At 38.7% G+C, this 15,790-nt stretch overlaps 1 long non-coding RNA gene across 1 annotated transcript in view; it reads right to left on the bottom strand.

Moving 5' to 3' along the window:
* Positions 1 to 9,685: 9,685 nt before the first annotated feature.
* Positions 9,686 to 15,790, bottom strand: part of LOC134153684 (uncharacterized) — a 29,492-nt gene continuing 23,387 nt past the window's right edge. The window contains exon 2 of the long non-coding RNA XR_009961201.1: positions 9,686 to 10,231. This is a non-coding gene — a long non-coding RNA (uncharacterized LOC134153684). The remainder of the gene's footprint in view (positions 10,232 to 15,790) is intronic.

Raw genomic sequence — 15,790 nt, 5'->3', positions numbered from 1 at the left:
GCTTCCCACAGCTTTCTTTCACACCACTCTTTGCACACATCTCTCTGATTCAAGACCATATAACTGCCTGAAACCAGCACGGAGCTTAAGCCATAGGCATCTAAACCTCCGCAGGAGAGGCCTGCTTAGGCCTCTGACAAAGCTTGATGCGCCCTTGACTGCATATCTGTTTAGTCTGAATTAGACTCACTTTAGTTTCTAGAAAGAAATTTAAGATCCACACCTGTGATTTTGTGCATGGTCAGATGAGCTGTTCTGCCCATAGCTGATCGAAGTTAAGAAGCTGGTCCCCAGTGCTGCTTGCTAAGGTTTTTTGTCAGGGGCCACTGGCCATCTGGACCTGGGTTTGTGATTGTTCTGTAACAGTTCTGTCAAAATTATCTGGTTTAAAAACATCTGCTAAAATATATTCAAGATAAACTGTGTTTAAGATGTGTTTAAGAAAAACTTCAGTCATTTTAACAGAACTGGATTAGGGAAAAATTACATACACAGTGTATGCACTGGCAGATCTTTAGGGGAAGCAACCTCTTAATCCAAATTGGCTATGGCTAGATCAGGATGCCTAAAATATGTCATTACTTACTTGATGGTCTGAAAACCCTGCTTTTGGGAATTAAGACTGAAAGATGTCTTCTGAGGGAGTTAGGCTGATTACTAGCTATTATAGGCAACTCGGTCTTCTAAACCCTTTCATAAACTGATCAGATTCAATTTCTAAATTATTTTTTTGTTGGAGGGTTTGTGCAGAATTTCTTTATTCTGAAGGTTAGTAACATGTACATTTCTGATCTAAATAATAATAAATATTTTTTCTTATGCCAGCATTGCCTTGTAGCTTCAAAGAATCACAAAATCAGAACGGTTGAAGTTGGCAGGAACCTCTGCAGATGATTTGTTCCAACTCTCCTGTGCAAAGCAGGGACAACTAGAGCAGGCTGCCCAGGGCTGGGTCCAGTTTAATTGTCTCCAAGGCTGGAGACTCCACAAGCTCTCTGGGCAACCTCTTCCAGTGTTTGATCACCCTCATAGTACAAAAGCTTTTTCTTATGTCTAGGTGGAATTGCCTATGTTGCAATTTGTGCCCGGTGCCTCTTGTCCTGTCACTGGATACCAATGAGAAGAGTCTAGCTCTGTCTTCTTTGCTTCTCCTCATCAGGCATTTGTACACACTGGTTAGATCTCCCCGAGCCTTTTCTTCTCCAGGCTAAACAGTTCCAGCTTTTTCAGTCTCTCCTCATGAGAGATGCTCCAAGCCCTTAACTATCTTTGTGGCCCTTTGTTGGACTTGCTGCAGCATGTGCATGTCTCTCGTGTACTGGAGAGCCCAGAACTGCATACAGGGTTCCAGATGTGTCTCACCAGGGCTAAGTAGAGGGGAAGGATCACCTCCCTTGACCTGCTGGCGATGCTCTGCCTAATGCAGCGTGGGTTGGTGTTGGCCTTCTTTGCTGTGAGGGCACATTGCTGGCCCATGTTCAACTTTTTGTACACAAGCACCCCTATGTGCTTTTCTGCTAAGATGCTCTCCAGCTGGTTGGCCCCCAGCCTGTACTGGTGGGGGGGTTGTTTGTCCCAAGGTGCACGACTTCGCGTTTGCCCTTGTTGAATTTCACGAGGTTCTTCTCTGCTCCTTTCACCAGCCTGTTCAGGTCCTTCAGAATTCTTTTTTTTATCCTTGGCATTCCCTCCTCTGCCCCAGTGTAATTACAAGTAGAGTTGCTTGTTTTTACTGGGCACTTTTAGATTTTGCTTGTAAGCAAAGCGAAGGATGATACTTCCTGATCATCCTAGTAGCACTCTCTGCACCTCTGCGTCTCTTCCAGTTTTTAGTCCTTCATCCCTGTTCATGAATGACCAAATTATATTACTTTTTTCTTTCTATGTAATGTTATGCTATCCTTTGAAAGAGTAAATTTTCCAGCTTTTGTCATTTGCACATTCTTTGTTGTCAGGCTCATTAATAAAGATTAAAAAAGACAGATTCTTAAGATTAACCAGTCTCCCTAGGAACTTTTTTTGCTTTTATTTTTTAACATTAACTGTTGTCATCTACCAGTTCTTTACCCACAATAAGCCCTACTTCCTCTGATTTCCTTTGTGTACAGCATCTATTTTGTTTTAAAAACAGTGTCTTTTTATCAAAAACTGCATTGGATAATATATATCTTTCCTAAATCTCTGCTTTGTATCTCCCACTTTCCATTAAAAATGCTGTAAATTCTTAGAAGCTAAATAACTTGTGAAATAGAAAAGAAAAAGTGTGAATGACTGTTGGAAACTTTTAAAGAACATTTTACTAGATGCCCCAGAAGCCAAAAATTCAAGAACTGAAAAAACAGATGACACAAACTAAAAAATCCCATTTAGAGAAAAAATTAAAGGAGCTATTTCAAAAATAAAAAATATAAAGAAACAGAAAACTGAACATAATTCATATTGTAAATCAGAGGGTAGGAATTGTAGGAAAGTGGCAAAAAAAGTACGGAAGAGCTTATAGCCAGCAGAGTTAAAGATAATAACTATGAGTTTTGATTATATTCTATTCTAATAACAGGATTGGTCTGGGAATGGTTGAAGTGTTCAGTAAATATTTATCATATGCATCTGGAGAAGAGTCTTATTCGTGGCCTAATATGTGCATGCAATGTTTTATAAAAGGATAGCTCAGGTTTACATACCTCAGTAGGACTCTTTTCTGGGGAAAGAGAGATTCTATAAAAGAGACTGATTCAAAGAAATCTTGTGGCCAGGATTAAACAGGAGGTAGTGCAGATGGTCACAGTAGATGTCTTGTATTACATATTTAGTGAATATGCTATGAAATCATACCCAGTGATTCTAGTGGAAGTGAGGTGAATTGATGGTGGCATTTGAAGAAAAATTTTTCCTCCTATAGCTAGTTTTTATTTCAAATTAGACGATATAATTTTATCACTATTGCTTTTGAAACAATCAGTAGTATTTTACATTGCATAATGATCCCTCAGATTAAGGGAGAGGATGGTTTTGATATAGTGTTTCTCTTTATTTCCCAGCAATACTGTCTTTCATCTAGCTTGGATGATGAGATGAGTGTTCATGCTCTCTGTCACAGCTCTCTAAAGTGTTTTCTGTGTTATTTTACACATTATATTATGTTTACTGGAGAACACCAATGGCTTTGGTGTCCAATTTGAATGGAAGCATTTCAGAATGTGGTTGAAGAACACAGCTTCAGCTTAACCTTTGTATTATATGGATACTGAATTACCCTTCAACCTAATTTGATACCATGTTCTGGATTCTGAGACTTGCCAGTAAACTGTGATTAACAAACACACACCTGCACAGCTAGTACTATTTTTCTCTTTGAATTTTATATTCTTTTTCCCTCAAATTTACTGTTGAAAAGGGAAGCCTTTTTCTCCCTGTTCCCATCAGGCATACATTATAGGGGAAATCACAGCAATCTGTTTTCTCTAAGGAAAGCTTTCACTTCATCAAAAATATCAAGGAAATATTCCAAAAACAGAGGGCACACTTTTTCCTGCTCTGATTCAAAAACATTTTTCACATTAGTCACAGTCCTTTTCAAGGGAGGGAGAGGCAGAGGCGGGGGCCCCCTTTTTCATCCTTAAAACATCTTAAACTAAACGAGTATGTTTATACTCAGCCCCAAAGTTTAACTGCTCCGTGCTTGTTGTGTTTATTTAAATGGTCAAACATTTCCACTGGAAATTCTGCTCTCTCCATTTTAGAATGGAGAACAGAAAGATATACGAATTCTTGTGATTCCCACAAACTGCCCTAATAATTGCACTGCCCACTCCAGTAATGGAAAAAACAGCACAGACTACTTTGTTAGATGAAAGATATTTGTGACTCCTGTACTAGTTCTGCCCCGTTGATGCTGATACTCATTTCCCATTGGCTTGACTGCAAGGAGAATCACACTCACAGAAATGACAGTGAGAAACATGATGCGAATTTTATAGCCTCAAAATCATTACTTAAATCTGTGAGAGGAAGACACTGAATTGTTTGGCTTTTTAGCCAAGACTGCTTCTTGATTTTGCACCACTGGAGAATCTAGAGAAAAAGTTGAAGGGAGAGGAGAGAGCTGTCTGAGTTCTTTAGAGATGATTGTGTTGCATCTGCAAGTTGGGCAAACACTTTACAATATGCCCCCGCCTCAGGGAGTTAACAAATTAAAGCATAGATGCACGTGACAAAGGCAGGTAAAATGAAGAAGAGAACTTCTGCCTTGCACTGTGCTTTCCTCCAGAAGCACAGAACAGTTGTATGCAAATCCCCTGTATCAGGGTTTCAAAATAGATCCGTTTACGCTAGCTGTGAATGATTAGGAACAGGCATTCTCAGATATTCTTTGCTCTCGTTAACCTCCCTGTCAGTGCCAGAGCAGCATAAAATAGCTTTAGTGTAACTGAAGATCAGGCTGCCAGAATGGTAGGTTTGTTGCTTCTTTCATAGCAAATGCTTATAATAATTTACAAACACTCTCATAAATCACAGCTGGAAAAAACTGCGTATGTTAAATATCTTCACTTTGCTGCCAAGTGGTAGAAGTTGGGGCCTTACTGGCTATTTGCCCTTTGGAGAGAAGTCTGTAATGTGATGTCTGGATATCTTCCAAATATAACTTCTGCATTTACACTATATACAACCTCTGTGAGAGATGCTGATAAACCACACCCAGACAATTCTGTTTTCTAAGGAGTCTTCCGTCCTAGTTCCAGTCAGTTCCCAGCAAACAACTTTTATCAAGATTATAACTTTCTATCAATTCGAGGCTGTGCGAAAGTTCCCCTCAAAAAGTTTGCATTATAAATAAAGCATTTGCGACCCACTGTGCTACATTTTTGTGTCTTACACTGTTTAGCATCTTTCATCTGCAGTTGAGAATGCATTTAAAATATATTTAACATAATGTCATATATCAGTAAAGATTCCATGAAACAGTATCAGTTTGCTACTTACTTAAAACAAATTTTTATCATCTTTCTTCTGGATCCTTCAAACATAGGCCAGTTCCTTAGTGTGGTCAGGAAATATGGAAAAGAACATGAGATTCTGTCATTTATGTTCTGCATTACATGACTGCATCCATTTTTTCGCTGCCTGTGAAATGTTTTCTTGTAGGTAGGTTGTGCTCACTTTTCTCATATATTTGGCTTTAAATGCAGAAACTTCCTTGACTCTCAATTAGTGAGGAGTTTTCCCACAGCCCTGCCTCTCTACTGTATGGGGAACTCTATAGTGAGAGTGCTATATAATGATTGTGCTGATGTATTGTTGAGAGTCTAATTTTAATAATTCATGAGGTAGGAAATTTCACATTTATTTGTTTTCTTTCGTTGTCTTTCACTTTTATATCCTGATAGGGCATTGAATTACATAATCCCAAAACATTACCTACCAAGATATAATGTGATGCAGTCAAGACTGAACTGCACTGTTGTCTATGATAAGCCATGCAGATATACAAATATGTGTGCGTATCTGTGTGTATATGTGTACACACACATGCATACATGTAAATAAATGCACATACAGTAGTGTTCTATCTTAGTGTATTTGGGGATATATATTGTATCATCATGCAATATAAAGGAACACTTAAGAGTAATGTCTATCACAGGTATTTTTAAAATCTCTTAGAATTATGGTATGTGAACGCCAAAGGGATTAGATTTAATGTCTGTACAGAACGTGGTAAAATAAGAGGGAACTTAATTCTGTAAATGCAGTTCTCAGTTACACTGGAGCTTCTTTAAACTGAGCCGAATCGTATCTGTATTTATGCCTGCTTTAACATCCTCCTATTCTGCCTGAGTGTTGTAAAGGAGCTATAATGTTGATATGTCTTTCTTTGTAACTGTTGTTACTACCTTTATGTTAAAGGTTTTTACTGTTTCTATTTTTGTTTGGAGGGAGATTTGTATATAATTATCTATTTCTTGCTTGGATAACAATTATAGCATAAATACAATGCCTTAAATAACTTTACAAGCTCCTGAAACTAGATATAGCTCAGACTACTTCAGTTTTCAGACCCGTTCAGTATTGTTTTAGCTTTATTTGTATGAATCTTTTTCAGTTATGATTTGTGGTGTTTTGGAATGCTGTTCTTCTTTTTGACCAAAATTCCTTCAACCATTGCATTTTACTTTTCCTAATAAAAAGGTAAAGGACAACATAGTAGAATGCTTTCTTTTTACAGTATGCATTTCTTTTTATTTATTTATTGATTTCTGCAGCACCGTTTTGATTTCTTAGTGTGTATGGTTAGGTTAGTGTTTCTTTAAATCACTTGTGAACCTTCTAATAGCACCCTCTGTGTTTATAGAAGCTGCCAGAAACCAGGCAGAGCAGCAGTATGCCCCTAGCTATATCTTGCATGTTTGTGTATTATTTAGTAAGTGTGGTTATTTGGGACTCAATTATGCTGCGTGGTTTCTTCATATTGTTTTTGTTGTGGAACAAGCAAAAGACATCGTACGTAATGACCACAGCTCTAAGTACCTTTCAGCATTTAGCCTGCTGAAAGCCTTCAAGTTTTCAGTACAGTACTTCAGTTCATCAGATTTTCCAGCTATGAATGCTGCTATTTACATATTCTCCCACCAAAAATAAAGACACTCTAGGGAGCCGTGTTATGAAACCCCACCTAGATTGTTCTTCGTATTTCCAGTCCCTCCATCTCTCAGGCCTCATCCTCTTTGAATGCCTGCAAGATAAGAGGGAGTATGCAGCATGCCTGGAATGTTTCTAAATCCAGGAACTAGTGGACCACATGGGGAATCAAATTCCAGGGCCTAGAGCCTCTCATACAGAGTACTCTGTTATTCCTGAACTCCCAGATATTTTGGAAAGAGTCAGATTTGGGGTTCTGTCTTTGGCCCGCAGCAAATGTACCAATAAAGTATAAAGAAATGAAAAGAAGAAAATAAGGAAGATGTAGTTCCTTTGCCTAAGTATTGTAATTGTAAGCTAGATTTTCCCCTTCAAACACAACTGCATCTTCGCAGAGAATGTATATTTAATATAGTAATATTTTCTGGTTATTAAATACAGTGTGAGATAATTAAGTTCAGTGTTCAGCGATTTAAAGAGAAGGTTACAAAGGAAGTAGAGTACATAGAGGCATTTTCTATTATTTGTGATTTACTCTTTCTAGAACATGTAATGCAGCAGTGAGAGACAAGTGTTTGCCATGTGCTTTGGTCCAATACTGCAGATGTGCACAGAGAGTATGGAAGATACAGGTTTCTTTGTGGATCTTCGTGCAGTATCACACTTAGAAATGATTCCCCTTTCATAAGAGATCTGGTCAGAACTTAGAATTTCCATTTTTCATAAGGGTTTTACAAAAGCAAACAATTATGTGGATTCAAAGCAAATATTTTGTATAAAGCAGGAATTGAGAGGAGTACGGTTTGGGACAGTTTTTATTTAGGTCAGTTTTAAGGAAGTATACTGAGATTATTTTCACTTTTTTATTAGTGGTGCATTCTTTCATATGACAGAATCTGTACTACTGCCGCCAGTTTGTAAAAGCATTTTTATTTGTAAAATATTTAATGGAAGCTAAAGCACCTCATTTCCTAGATTAAATTGTGTTCTCCTCCCCCCCCCCCCAATAAAGCAGCTGGATACTTGGAACTTGTCTGTATATGAGTGTTAGGGTAAAATAAGGTGAAATAAATCTTACTGAATAAATCTATTTGTGCACAATTGCACTGTGTAAACAGATTTTCTTGTTTATATAAGCTTCTTCCAAAGTGAATTAAAGGCAAAAAAGCTATATTTTGTCTTTGGTATTGAGAAGTTTGGAACTCAATCCTTTGACAAATGGTTCTCAGGTGGTAATTTTTGTGCCAGTTAGTCCTCTGCCCTGTTTCACTGCTATGCAGACAAATGCCAGCACAGGTGAAGTGGCAGGACCTGTGTCTTATCCTTCAGCCATTGCTTTTTTTTCTCAAAACTAGGAAAGTTCCTTCAATGCATCTCTTTCCACCTTCCAAGGCATGAAGAAAGAGGGGCAGGGGAAAAGGATTGCTGGTTTTGGCAGCAGTGGACTGTTAAATTTATTTGGCTGTAATGTCAAAGCCTGTCTTCAGTAACCTGGTCGTGAAATTGCTTTGCCATGCAACAGATTCTGGTGGCCCATCTCTAGACTTTAAGGCATCCATGGGATCTGACACCAACAGCTGACAATCCTTAGTATAGACCTAGGTTACAGTATCACCCTCTTAGCCTTTCATGTTACCCTGAAAGAGTGAAAAACTTCTAGAAGCTCCTACTTGAAGGGACTCTGCTAGATATCATGATATCTACCACGAGCACTTTCAGCACTCCAAGCAATCGAACAGTTATCAGCAGTATCGTGGAGGATAGCGAAGTCTCCTCAGGCAGGACTGTAAAACATCTTTTTCTTCTTTTATATGGCAGACTAACTGAGGAAGGATCATTTGCATTTTGCTGGTGTGCCAGGAAACAGCCTTGCCCTGAGAGAGGGACTCCATCCACCCACGTACCTTGGGCACAGTGTTAACTCTTTCTACCTACAAGAGACTCTCAAGCTGCCGGCACTGCATTCCTCCAGCTAAGCATGGGCCTCCTTTCTCCTTCCAGAAGCAGAGAAATGTTCTGTCCCTAATGGTCTCCCATCCATCCCATCCCTGTCCTGAATCAGATCCCATTCCTAGAAGGTTTTATACAGGCTATCCCCTCCTTCATGCACTGGATTTTTTTTTGCCTCTGCTTCTAATCCAGCTGTACCTCTTTAACAAGTATTGGTGAAAGGATTCATCTCACCTACCTGCTACAGCTGAGCTAGTCACCCTAATATTTCATTACAGCTGCTGGAAAGAAGTAGCCACTTTAAGGGTGCAATTTGTCTGACCTACCTCATACATTCACTTTAGGATTAGATGATCTGTAACCTTGGAATTGCCTAGTTCTTTTTGCAGTAATGCTAAACAGACCTCATGTGAGTAGATCATCTGTAAAAATCTATTTACAATTCCGTTAATCCCAAACGTATGCGCCTTTCCTCTCATCTTCTTCCTTCTGATGCTGTACTATAACAGCCCTCCCACCCAGAAATTACATGTCTACTCCTCGTCACTCCAGAAGCACATGTAGGTGGTTCTGGCCCACATGCTCTTCAAACTGGGTACCTTAAAAATCTAGTATGGCAGTCCTCATGGTAAAGAGAATGGCATCCTTAACACATTTTTCCTCCAATATAAAATGATTTGCACCATATAGTTTTCTTGTCCAGATTATGCTTGCTTTTCACGCTACATAAATGTTTAGTAAAAAAGATTCTCTCTCTGACTTCAGAAATAAACACACATTTATATTGTCTATGTTTTGTGCTTCAATATAGACTTTGATATTTTCTTTGCCTGCCAATTTGCAGAATGACACTGTGCTTATTGGATTGTATCATGAACTACTAGGTATTGGCTAAACAGTTTTGAAAATAATTTATAAACCAGAAAGTAACATCCAGGAGAGCCTTTATAAATACACAAGAGGATTTTTTCATTATATGTGGAAATTAACAGCGTTTGTATTGAGATCATATGGCAGAAACTAGGGAAGCATTTTTTAACATGCATATTTGGTTAACCTGTTTGCCTGTAGAATAAAATACCGTTGAGGAAGGCAAAAATTTATGATATAAAAAACAGTTTATTAGTAGCAGCATTCTGTGTGTAAATGTCTATATGAATTTGAGTTATTGCACATCACACAAAAGAGAATATTCTGGTCTCCCAGGCCAGTGCTGTCCCACGTAACAACAAAATTAGGTAGAGAATGCCGCAGCATCCTGGCAACAGAATGTCCTTGGAGTCATATGATGAGGAGGTGGGATGTTGTGCTCTCATGCGTATCTGTGAAGTAAGCACATAGAAAGACCTTTACCAACTGAAGGAGCATCAGAGTGCTTGTCAAATTGCCTTTCTTGTTATTCTTTCTCGAGCACTATAACTAACTCCTTCAGGTGTTGCGTTCCCATGATTTGTCCATCACAGTCCTGCACTGTGTGGGGTACGTGTGTTGTCATGACCTGTCATGTGAACTGCTGCGTGACCCAGAGCTGTAAACTGGGATGTGTGTGGCAATCTTGTTTTGCCTTGCTCTCACTTTTCTCGTACTTCTTGCACAGAAAGTGTGACTGCATCATTTGTGAAGCTCTTCGTGTTAGCAGTAAGCACTGTAAAAGTAAAAAGATGCAAATTAATAGCTAAGTTAGCAATATTTTTGAGAACCTCTCTTAAAGTATCATACCTTTTAACTCCTTACTCAATATCTTGTCCAAAACCAGGGAAGCACATATGTCCAGGGCCTATGTATCGGAGCTGCTGTGCCTCACATGAAGGAAGTATTTCTATATGCAAAATAATTCTTTTTAAATGTTTCTATAGGCGCTTAAGTCTTTTGCTTCGGAACATCCCTGAGGTAGCCCGGGAGGTGTTTCTATAAGTAACTCTTTAGTGTATCTAATTCTTATATAACAAAATCACATACTTCCTTGGGACTTTGAGAATATCTTCTCTCATTTTTGCTTTGGCATTTGCATGGGTAAGTGTCTGAAATATTGTAGGCCATCCCTTGGGGAGAGAGACACTTGGATTGCCTGGAATAGCTCTCAGCTTTGGTGGTAACCCATGATCAGTTTTTGTTCTGTTTGAATCACAGTGCTGATATCATAGGCTTGATATTACTGTGACGTGTTGTTAACTTCATAAGAAAAAAGAGAAACCTACTTTTTTTTTCTGTTGTCCTGTCTCAGACTAAAATTAGCTCATCATTTTATCTATTAAACTTCATTGCAGTTCTCTTACATATCATGGAAGTAATAAGAGAAAAGCATAAAGAAGCTGACATATCTCCTGTCTTTCTTTATCTGTGCAAAAACTTTTGATTTTAGCTATTTTTGAACATGGGAAATGATTACTTACAAAAACCTTACTAAGTCCTATTTTCTGCTGAGCAAAAATACATATTTATAAAGATAACTCCTCTTTAGTGATTAGCATATGAGCAGGTTTTTATAAGAAGAAACTACCCATCTACATGTAGTTTTAAAATCATGTAGTGATGACTAACTACATGATTCAGTGCACTTAGAAGTCAGTGGAAGGACTTCTATTAATTTCAGTGGGTCCTGGGCCAGACTTTGAAGTAAGATAAATTGGTGCAGTATACCTCAATTTTGAAATTTGGCCTGATTTGAGCGTGGGTATATTAATGGATATAGATGTCTTCCTGCATTCAGAAATGTAATACTTCAGCATTTTAAAGAAAAGAAAACAATGCAAACGGACATTCCCTCCTGCATTAAATGAAGTCTTGTTAATATTTACTTTGAATGGGTGTTTGCTTAGTGCAGCTAATGTGGACCACAGTCTACTTTGTCCAGAGAATGACATTTCCAGGTGCTAAGTAAATGGCTCAGGAATTATAAAATCAGTTGTTCAAAATTTAACCATAGGAATGATGTTACATTCTATGCAATTATGTATATACTCCAGGTATTAAATAGTTTTTGTTTCACTGCTGAACTGTAACGATGCAGTGGCAAATAGAAGTGTTACAAGTTTTTTTTTCCTGTCTATTTTAAGAGATGTATAGTATTATGCATTTTTTCTGTATTTTAAAGTCATATTTAGCATGAAGCACTTAAAAAAATACCTGAGATTGTTTATACAGTATTTTCCATGCACAAAAATAGAATTGTGAATCCAGCACTGAGCACACAAAGAAAACAACCTGCTAAGTTTTTTCTCTTTTTTTTTCCATGTTTATTTTATAACATGCTGCACTTCTATTTATAGGCTAATGTTTCACAGTACGCTCATGCCCTCTTTCTGTGCAGCTTCCTTTCCTATAGAAGCTGGTTCTTCTGTGCCAGCAGTCTTACTACTAGATTCATTTAATTTCTCAGCTTTATTTTGGATGAGGAATAATTTTAGATTTGTATGACTGGTGCAGGTCACCTTCAGGTGAGGAAGGTCATTCTTACAGAATGCGTCATACCTAGCGTATAGACAATTGCCTTAATTTCATTTATGTGGTCTGAATGATGCTCTACAATGACTGCACATCACATTATCAATCTTCAGAAAAACATTTGGATATCTATCTTTAATAATAACCGTGTCTCATCAGTTTTATATAAAACATAAATTAGTACCCTTTTGGGAAGTGGGGAATGTGTCAATATTATCAGGCTATGGAAAGGTCATGGGAATATATGTGGTTACACAGCAATTGTTTTATTATTTGTCACAGTTTGTGTTTCAATTAATAAATCTGATTATAAAATAGTTATTTGTTAAGAAGCAAAATTAATGTAACTGAATACCACTACTACTGTTGTATGATTAGAAACTGTCAGCTCATGGAGAATAAGAAGAAAAGCTTATTTCATGTGGATTTCTCATAATTAGCTGCTGATAAATGTAGCTTGATACTTCTTGTGCTCTTCTCCAGGTAGTCTTTCAGTCTGAAATGTATGGCAAAAAGAAATCCACTGATACCTTTCAGCATCTGTTGTCTCTACATACGATTTTATGTTTAACACCTATCCTCTTTTTCTCACAGTCGTGCTAACTGGCATAACTATCTCTGTGGGGGCTATTATGGTGAAGAATTGTATGGTCTATAACACAACAGTGTTGCACTGAGTTAAATCAGGAGCAGGAAATAACTTTCCATGGGTGAGCTTGAAAATCCTGAGCCTCAGTGCATTTACTGCAACTGCATAGAGACAATGGCTGAAATCTTGGCTTCACTGTGTGCGAGTGGCAAAGATCTCACTGCCTTCTTCAGTATAGCCAGGATTTCGCTAATTGAATATTTGAAGTAGTAATCCCTCTCAAAGGCGGACTTTTGTGGAGTGGCTTTGGCACACCGGCAACTATCCCACTGCAAGCCTTTTCCTCCCAGCTGATGAACTGGCAGCAGCACCTCCTGCCAGGTTCTGGTAGGAAGCACTGACTGAGGAGCGCGGTTCTGGGGTACAAGAAGCAGCAGCACAGCTGGAGTGAAACTAGAAGTGATAGGCTACATTTCATCATTAAAAATACTATTCAATGGGCGTATTTCAATTAAATTTAAATTGAAACAAATACATGTGTTCAACAGCATTAATAAGGAAAGAGGTGTGAATGACAAGAAAGGAGAACAGTGGGCAGGGGCGTGGAAGAAAACTGAGGATCAGAACATTTTAGTCAAGATTTATATTTATGTTGTCGGAGTTGTTCTTAGTCTTTGTACTTCATCATACATATTCCTGTTTATGGAGTCTTACAATAACCTGTCCCCATTCCTCTGTTACAAATGGTGAAAATGAAGCAAGCCAATGTTAAGGATAAGACTGACATGCTCAGTAGTGGCTATGAAATCTGTCTGCCTCAGAGGGATTTTTTACTCCTTCAGTCCTGTCGTGCTCTCTCTGCACCCTTCTGGTGCTTATCTGACCACAAGGTAAGATGACCAAGAAGCTAATCCAGAAGATATGTAAGCCCCCACAAGTGAATATTCCTGCCAGCTTAGCCCCCTGGATCTGTGAGGTCAGACCTGACACAAGAAAAGCAGAAGCAGCTCGTGGGAGAGTAAGATGGGAGCAGGACAGCCCTTTTACCAGCCAGCTGATCAGTTTTGCCATAATGTTGAACCTCAGTCTGAGTTACTCAGAACTTGGCTTCAGATATTTGTGACTTCATCTAGAGAATATCCCATCTGACTGCAAGGAGAACTGCAGGTGTCCTGCACTTTCGAAAAGACAGGCTCAGTGTCTAAGGCAAAGCATCTGGAATTAGAAGCTGCTTTTAAATATTTGAGTCTTTGTGATTCACACAGTTAAGAAACGAGCCAGTGGCACAGTCTGAAATAGAGCTGCTGCCTCCTGCCTCTTAGCCATGCTCTCTACGCAGTAATTCTCATGCTAGACCCTGCCATCTCCCACATACTTTGTGACTCATTCTGTCCCTAAAATTATTTGCACCTGGTGTTTTATTACTAGTGTAATGGTTTAAAATATGGCCTTCAGAAGCATTTAATTAAACCACAATAATTTTCTTATCATAAATCTCCACGCTTTTATCCTTTGTACGTTCCCAAGTACCTGTATTCTTGCATGACATTTTGCCCTTGACTATTTAGCTGCATTTAGGCTCAGCTGGGCAGATATGGGGAGAATGCAACTTCCATCTCCTTTGCCTCCTGTTTCTATTTGGTATGCCCCACATACTCTTCTTTGTCACCATTAAATCCATCTTTAAAATTCACATCTTCCATGGATCTTTCTTCTTGTGCTTCTCAGCAAAGACCCATCACTATTTTTTTTCATTTTTATACTCTCTGTGTTGCTAAGTCAGAGCATAGTATCCTTAGAGCTGACACATTGCTTTACTAGAACACCAAAGGCACCTGCAGTGCTCATTAATATTACTATTGCCATTGCTCCCTTGGAATTCTTAAACTCTTAGTCCTTTTTACAGCCTAATCGATTCCCTGTGAATGGGTTTTGTATATCTTCTGGCACGAAATTAAGCAGAGCTGGGTTTGTGAATGTGACATGCATATCCCAGAAACTAAAAGATGAAAGTAAGCTGACTAACTAGCCACCTAGAGATCCTTCTGATAGGGTAGCCATTTAGGATTGTTTTGGCGATAAAGGCATGGCACTTATAAATAAGCACATCTGTATAATGAGAATACTGTGAGTATTGTAAGCCTTAAAATTAACACTGCGTTTATGTTTGTTTTGCTTCTCACCTTCAGACGTGTTTGGACATTTTAGCTGGAGGAGGAGCACAAGGCCTGTTCTGGCTTCTTCCCTGGGAGAAGGCATGAGAGCCACTTTCCTCTACAGAATCATGTCCTTTACTTATTCTGTTGCATAGGAAATCTTGCTTCTTTGCTCAAATCAGCTTCAACAACCCATGTTCTGGGCACTTGGGTTGTCTCCTGGGAAGGGAGAGGTGCTGACTTGAATTCACTGAGGCTGAAGAGGGATCTGCACTTGGATTTCCCACTTCAGATAAATGTTCTAGCCATTAGGTTGTATAGATAAGAAATTACTTGTGCCACTGGGAATGGGATCTGAAAGGGACAGCAAATGCAATTGCATTTTGTGAAGGATCTTATGTTCTCAGCTTCAGTTAAGTGCACTTGGAGAGCATTTATGGAGCAGGTTTTACATGTCACTCTGCTAGGTTTCTAGGGCTGGTGGGATGGAGTGTAGATGCTTGCCTGCTCTGGTGGGGACAGTTACAAATCAGATGATGCCTATAGGACTCTACGGCCCCAAAGTTGTAAGCCTAATTTATAAAACGGCCATTGTGTGAGTAAGGGTTGGCATTCCAAGTATGGACTTAAAGGACCTCAAACACACTTAAATCTTGCTTTAATTGCTTAAATCCTTTGCTAGATCTGACTAAGGCTACAAGTGGTAGCTAGCAGAAGAGATGGGAGTAGAATCCAGGATATTTTCAAGAACAAACTGTTCTACCCCAAATCTCTCTTCAGCAAAACTCATGTATGTAGGTCAGAGTGTATAAGGTTTCTCACTGACTTTTACAGCCTGCTTGACTTATATAACCCCTTACTATACTGTATTAGTCCCAAATGAGATTCTTTGTTCTAAGACATTTATCATTTCTGATTTTGATTTTCCAAGGAAAAAAAGTTAAAACAAGCTGTCCATTGAGCTGATCCAGTGAGGGACAAACCCTAGACACCGCCCACATGGGACATGATTTGT

This window comes from Rhea pennata, chromosome Z (genome assembly GCF_028389875.1).
Source record: "Rhea pennata isolate bPtePen1 chromosome Z, bPtePen1.pri, whole genome shotgun sequence".
NCBI lineage: Eukaryota > Metazoa > Chordata > Aves > Rheiformes > Rheidae > Rhea > Rhea pennata.
Note: the sequence above shows the minus strand (reverse complement) of the source record. Positions and strands in the feature narration are given on the sequence as shown.